The 7,485-nt window shown below is 40.8% G+C and overlaps 1 long non-coding RNA gene across 1 annotated transcript in view; it reads right to left on the reverse strand.

Moving 5' to 3' along the window:
- The window catches only part of LOC120246001, a 33,398-nt gene extending 27,295 nt beyond the window's left edge, over positions 1 to 6,103 (reverse strand). The window contains exon 1 of the long non-coding RNA XR_005531947.1: positions 6,041 to 6,103. This is a non-coding gene — a long non-coding RNA (uncharacterized LOC120246001). The remainder of the gene's footprint in view (positions 1 to 6,040) is intronic.
- Positions 6,104 to 7,485: the final 1,382 nt, after the last annotated feature.

Genomic DNA, 7,485 nt, shown 5'->3' on the forward strand with positions numbered 1-7,485 from the left:
CATAGTTTTTTAAAACCTGTGATTTTTCATTTTACCTCAAGCTAGACCCATCTCCCACGAATCTCTTTATAGAAACTACATGACAGCTTCAAAGGTGTCATGGCAGCAATTAACTACCTCATAACTTATAATAATACCAACCCTTTCCTAAACCTTGGATTTGAATGTTAATTAAGCAATTAGAGGCACAGGGGACAATCACCAGATGATGCCTCCTGGTAGAGTTTTAGTCAGCAGACAAAAATGATGAATTCTATAACGATTGTGTTCAAAATTAAAACAAAAAAAAAAAAACTCAAGCAGCCTACCATAAAAACCAAAACAACAATCACAAAAGCAATCTGAGAAATAAGAGGCTATTTTGTTGTGGGGGACTTTTTTCATTTTTATGAGAGTGTTGGCAAATTCCATTAATAAAACATGAACAGGAACTCTTCATCCAAGCTTTCCCCCTGTGATTCATTTTTGAACTGCTGATTTGAGCAAATCCTTCAAAATGGAGCACCATATTAAAACCAAATCCAGAGGTACAGATGGAAAGGCAAGCTCTTAGCATATGTTTGGATTTTATGGATGAAAGGTTCATTTTGATGTGCCCTGCCTATTAATGAGTTGCCCCATCTTCATATAACCCAGACTAGATCAGCAAGTTCAAAGTCCTCTTTTGCTGCAGTTGATCACCCTCTCCTTTACATTATCTCTGCCTCAATTCCCACCCTCTGACCCTACCCTGAGGAAAAGGTCTCTATAATAATGTCACCATGCAACGTTCCAGTCCCCCCCTTTTTTTAATGTTTATTTATTTTTGAGAGACAGAAACAGAGCGTGAGAAGGAGAGGGGCAGAGAGAAGAGGGAGACACAGAATTCAAAGCAGGCTCCAGGCTCTGAGCTGTCAGCACAGAGCCCAACGTGGGGCTCGAACCACAAACCATGCGATCATTACCTGAGCTGAAGTCAGACGCCCAACTGACTGAGCCACCCAGGCTCCCCGAGAATAAAATTTTTAAATGGAGGTCATTCAGGTTCTCTATGATTTTTACCCCTGTCTCTTGTTTTGTTTTGTTTTCCTTTTTTAAAAGAAAGTTCAAATAACAGTTACTAGTTTCATGCCACTCAATGAGCTAGACAACTTCTACCATGCTAGACTGTTGGGTTTAAAAAAATTTTTTTAATGTTTATTTATTTTTGAGAGAGAGGGAGAGAGAGAGAGACAGACAGACAGACAGACAGAATCCAAAGCAGGCTCCAGGCTCTGAGCTGTCAGCACAGAGCCCTATACGGGGCTAGAACTCACTAACTATGAGGTCATGACCTGAGCCGAAGTCATTCACTTAACTGAGAGAGCCACCCAGGCGCCCCTAGGCTGTTTTATAGGGGTCCAAATCTCCCTTGTAACGTGGCTACTATTGGACTTTTTGTCCTCTAGCTCACCAAAAAAGTCAATGTCTGTCTGAATCAAACATTTGAACACTGATCAAGCTTTACATTTCCACAGATAAGGACCCTGAAACTCAACATATGCAAAAAGTATAGCAGCAATCGGGAGAGTGCCTAAATACTGCCTGTTGTGGTTATAAAATCAACCCCACCAGACAAGAACATGACATAACAGAAATGAATATGGTCAAATAAAAATGTCACAGAGCATCTCATGTAGTGTAGTAAGATTAGGCATTGTATTGAGATTTGTTTTTTCATTTAAATATCTTTTTTTAAAAAATATTTTATTTATTTCTGAGAGAGAGAGAGAGCGCATGAGCAGGGAAGGGTCGGAGAGAGAGGGAGGTACAGAATCCAAAACAGGCTCCAGGCTCTGAGCTGGCAGTCAGCACAGAGCCTGACGCGGGGCTCGAACCCACGAACTGTGACATCATGACCTGAGCCAAAGTCGGACGCTCAACCGACTGAGCCACCCAGGCGCCCCATTTCATTTATATATCTTAAGCGAACTTAAGATCCTGCCAAACTGAGTTCCCACGTGTGCATTGTTGTATATTGTACATATAGATGTACAGTTCAGGTACAATAGTTTAGTTCAATAAACACTTATGAGATGCCATAGCCTAGACACTATGCTAGACTCTGGGCACAGAGAGATAAAGCATGAGTTTGCTTATTGAATGGATGAATCCCTGGTAAGACACACTGAATTCTATAAGAAAGGATGTGGGCTCTTGATGCACCTGAAGTGAGGATAAGGGGAGAGAAGAGGATTTGCCATCCTTTTTCTCACCACAAAAGAGGGGAGAACGTGACAAGACAGTTTTCCAGTGTTTTCTCTCCTCTCCCACCTCCCCAAGGCTGAGGCAGAAACCCATCCACTTTCTTCTAGAGGAGCAGGGAGCATGAATTTAGCTCCCTTGAGCAACACTTCCTGTCCCATGGGGCCTTAGTATCAGCTGTGTCTTATAAATAATGAGTGAGGAAGAATTGGAAGCAAGTCCTGAAAGCTTCCCTTATTCTCTGACTTCCCAAGAAGATGCTAACAAGTCCATTTCTCACAGCTAATTTGTGTGCTAGTTGGCTCCTATTTCATCCAACTTCTGTATCCTGAGCATGTCACTGTTTTGAAGTTGGCAGTCTATCTGAAAACTTTAAAAAAGTCAGTCACTGCCTATTTTCTTTTCTTCTATATTTTGTGTTTTCTTTCCCTTCCCTGGAAACTTGTCTTCAAGATTCTAATGTTTAGAAAGAATATTCAGAGAGAATAAAGAACAATGGAAATCCTACATACATGAACCAAGAAAATGAAGTGTGAGTTTGGGAGAACTGAGTGTTATTGCTGAGAGCATTCCAGTGGGACAGAGCCTGGCTTCTAAATCAACAGACCAATCATGCCTTCTTCTTTTCTCCTCGTATACAGGTTTTCCTGAGCACTTGGCTCAGAAATCAAACAGCTGCCCCACTAATACTTTAGACCTCTAGTGTTAGTTGTTAAAAGTACCTCCGTGGAAGGAGTACTGCCCTCCCTCATTAGTACTTGGCAAAAGATAATTTCTTGTGTTCTGTGATTTGGTGGAAATTAGAAAGCCAGTATCTCAGCCCACTCACAGGTGGGTTAAACAAACATCTCTGCCCTGGCAGACCTAGTTTTCTCTGTCTCTACCAGCACAGGGCTATGTCTGCTGAGGCCTCTTTGACTCTCTTTCCAGGAGCAATCCCTCAATTTCTGAGCCAGGCCCAGGGAGATTAGGAGGAAAGTAGAATGACCAATAATAACTAAATCTGAGCATCTACACCATGTCAATGGTATGTTAAACACCATTCATAAGGTAAATGTGATTCATTCTCTTTTTGCAGATGAGAAATATAAAGCAGGAAACAGTTAAACAGTGTTGGAAGCTGATGGGATAGAGACTTAAGCCATCACTAGGATGATTGTACATTCTGGTTTACACAAGCACAGTCTCCCTGAAGTCAATGTCTCCACATTATTCTTAATAATACCCCTCCCTCCCCAGTCTCAATTTTAGTTATCTGGTCACCTCGGTGATTGACCTTCTTTGAAAGAGAGTTCTGTGGCCCCAGCAGTTCTCCTGAGTTCCTGTGCCCTTTTACCTCCCATCCAGAGTTTTACTTCCAGTGAGACAGGAAATCAGTACTAAAAAATGGTGTAGGACCTAGATGCTAAATTTGGTTTTTCCTAATCCTGGATTAGGCCAATTTTGAAACCTGAGTTTTGACTAGTTTGTCCCTCTACCGGTTAGCCTGTCTAGTATTCAAACCTTCTATAGGGCTAAGGATCTGTCTTTAAGTAGTTAGAATTCTGATTGAGCTAATTAATATTCTGACCAAACCCTGTAAGGAGGAACCAAATTAGCTTCCCATTGTTCCGAAACAATTTGGGAGACACTTCCCATATGAACAAGATAAGACCCATGAAGCTTTTGGTTACATCTGATTGGTATCATTTCCTATGCTTGGATTAAAAAATAATGGGGGGGGAAGGGTAAAGGTGAAAATATAACAGCACCACTTGATGAAAAAGACATTCATTGGATCAGTGAGGGTGTTGTGGTTATTAAAACACTAATGAGATCTTGGGCCACATTAAAATGATTATAATATCTAAGTAAAGGGTACAACAGATTCATTCCTTGGTTTGCTGATCAAAACAATCTTGGGAAACTCTATTAAAGTAAAATGGTTCTTGGTAGTTAAGATGACTCCGCCCATGACATAAGAGGAATTTTTATTCATTCAACAACTATGTTTTGAATACCCACTGTGTGCTTGGCACTGTGCCAGAGTTGGAAACCTCTGCCCTGTAGAGCCTAGGATCCACTGGGGAACACAAACATTTATCTAATAATCACATAGATATAAAAGTACTGACAGTAATAAAAGCAATGAAGATGTTCCGTGTGCTCTAAGTAGAGCACAACTGGGGAATCTGTGGGCAGTGAATGACACTGCTCCTCTGGAGGAAGTGACAGCTGGACTAAGCACTGAAGGTTGCATTCACGGTAATCAGGATAAAGGATGAGGGAACATTCAGGGCTAGGAAAGGGTCTGCATTAAGGTCTTGAATCAGGAAGGAGGAGTCCATTCATGGACTAAAAGAAATGCGGAGCCAGGGAAGTTTGCTACTTAATCTAAAGAGCAGATTGCAGTGGTGGGAGGCAAGTGGGGTGGGCTTGCTGAGGTGAGAGCCTTCCAGATAACCTGTCCTCTGGAAGGAGAGTTGGCTTGCTACAGCCCCACTGGGTGGAAGCTATAGAAAACCATTTTAGTTTAAAATAAAGAACTTCCTGAGTCAATGTTTTGAAGGCAGTTGAGTTTCAGTCTTCAGAGCTGTTTAAGTGTAAGCTAGATTATGACTTGAATAAATCTCATAGAGATGATAAAAGGATGTTGGGCCTGGTGAATATTTAAATCCATCTCAATAAGAAGGTTTTGTGAATCACATACTTTCAATTAAAAACAAACAAACAACAACAAAGCATACTAGTCTCCCATAGGGGCAAACTTCTGATGAAAGCTGCCATTACAAATTTCCCAAGGACAAAGTGAAGCCCTGGAGATTCCTTTATGGCAAGATTTTCAGAAATCTCAGTCCTGGCTGAAGTTGTACAGTCCTGGGAATACAATTACCTTTTAAGAAAGCTGTTTTTGGGGCGCCTGGGAGGCTCAGTCGGTTGAGTGTCCGACTTAGGCTCAGGTCATGATCTCACAGTTCTCTGGGCTCGAGCCCTGCATTGGGCTCTGTGTTGACAGCTGGCTCAAAACCTGAAGTCTGTTTCAGATTCCGTATCTCCCTCTCTCTCTGACCCTCCCCTGTTCATGCTGTCTCTCTCTCTCTCTCTCTCAGAAATAAAGCTGCCTTTTATCTTACTTTCTCCTTCCTCATCAATCCCCCACCACCCCTAGAGATATCAAAATGTCAAAAATGCTGACTCATTATTGCTGATTGTGTATGACCTGCACACAGCTGAAGTGTGAGGAGAAAACAAGACTGTTCCCTACAAAACTGTAAACTTTGATTCAACTGTTGAATAAAAACTGTAGCTGGACAAAGGTGCTTTTAAGGTAGCTCTCTTCTGATAAACCTAGTCTTTTCTTCTAATTCCTTTTAATTTTGTATTTTGGAATGATCTGGAATTTCTAGAATTTTCTTTTGCACAGCAAACTGTACATAGTCACCCTTGCTAGACTGCCCACTTAGTCATTTTTGTGTAAAAGAGAGAGTTCTTTCTCTTGCAAAACAGCAAGGAAAGCAAAGAAAGAATATTCTTTAGAGTAAAGCACATATGTTTTTTATCATAAACTAGAATTGATATAAAATATCTGAATCAGTGGTTATAGACAATTATGAAGAACCCTTTTTTAAATATATACATGCTTTGGTTAACCCCATGCAAAAGCCCTGTGTGCCTTTTATAGACTCTCATAAAATTTCTTCAAGCCAGATGTTGAGTTTTACTGAAACATAACACTTTCTAGTTGCCTCCCAGCCACACACACCTGAAATACACATGCATGCACACACACACACACACACACACACACACACACACACAGAGTAGGCTGAGGACATACCTAGTTTCCAATATCCTTTTTCAATGATAATCCAATGACCTTAAGATGACTGTGGAATGTTTCTCCCCGTGACTTTGACATCATAGAAGGCATAGGTCCAGATTCTGTTGAGAGGGAAAGAAAGTGCCATCGTCCCTTTCAATGCCAGTGTTTTTCATCTACAAATTACTTTACTATGTTTCTTTTACTAGGAGAACTTTAAATTCTCAGATACCTTGGAATTCTCAAGGCCTTCTCCGAAAATGTGCCACAGCATCTAAAGCCCCTAATAGGGCCTTCTGGTGACTTGAATCTTTCCTATAAGCCAGCATTTGCTTTAAGCTCCAAATAAAAGGTAAACTTTCATTTAGTAAAAAAAAAAATCCCTTTTAAAAACTGTTTATTATATTTCCAGCTCTGTGGTAGGTACTAAAGATATAATGATGAATGCAATTTTGTAGTTTTGAGGTGAATTATATCAAGGGGAACCTGACAAATAATGATATACAGTGATGAATGCTAATAGGAATATGAACATTATGCATGCCAGCATTCTTATTTCTTTTTGGGTCATGGACCCTTCTGAGAACATAATGGTCTGTATTAGTTACCTGTTGTTAGATAATACATTTTTGTCTGGATGCTTAGCAGCTTAAAACACATTTGTTATCTCACACAATTACTAAAGTTCAAGAATTCAGCAGTAGCTTAGCTGGATTGTTCTGGTTTAGGGTCTCTCATGACATTGCAGTCAAGCTTTCTGTTGGGGCTGCTGTCAGCTGAAGGCTTGACTGGGGCTGGAAGGCTTGCTTTCAATATGGCTCATTCTACATGCCCATTGGAAGGAGGCATCAAGGAGTCCCCTATAGGCTGTGTTAGAAATACTTCATTACTAGCCACATGAGCCTCTTAACAAGATTGATCATGACATGGAAGTTGGCTTTCCTCAGAGCAAGTGACCCATGAAAAAGGCAGAAAAGAAAACCGTGATGCTTTTTATGACCTAGTATCAGAAGTGACATACCATCACTTATGCAGCACTGGATTGCTCTATAGACCAATCTTTTACTTTTACTTTTTCTTTTTCTTTTCCTTTTCCTTTTTCTTTTTCTTCTTGAGAGAGAGAGAGCATGCAAGTAGGGGAGAGGGTCAGAGGGAAAAAGAGAGAGAGAATCTTAAGCAGTCTCCACACTCAGTGAAGAGTGACACAGGGCTCAATGCCAGGACCCTTAGATCATGCCCTGAGCTGAAATCAAGAGTTGGATGCTCAATCAATGGAGCCACCCAGGCCCCGCATCTATTGGTCTATAGTCCAATCTTGATAAAATTTGGAAGAAGACTACAAAAAGGCATGAATAACAGGAGGCAGAGAACTTTGGAGGCCATCTGTAGAGTTGATTACCCCTTCCCAGAAAATATGTCATAAACCTTGGGCTAAGAAATGCTATACTAATAGAGGGCCAGAA

This window comes from Hyaena hyaena, unplaced genomic scaffold, assembly GCF_003009895.1.
Source record: "Hyaena hyaena isolate Hyena2069 unplaced genomic scaffold, ASM300989v1 scaffold_449, whole genome shotgun sequence".
Taxonomy (NCBI): Eukaryota; Metazoa; Chordata; class Mammalia; order Carnivora; family Hyaenidae; genus Hyaena; species Hyaena hyaena.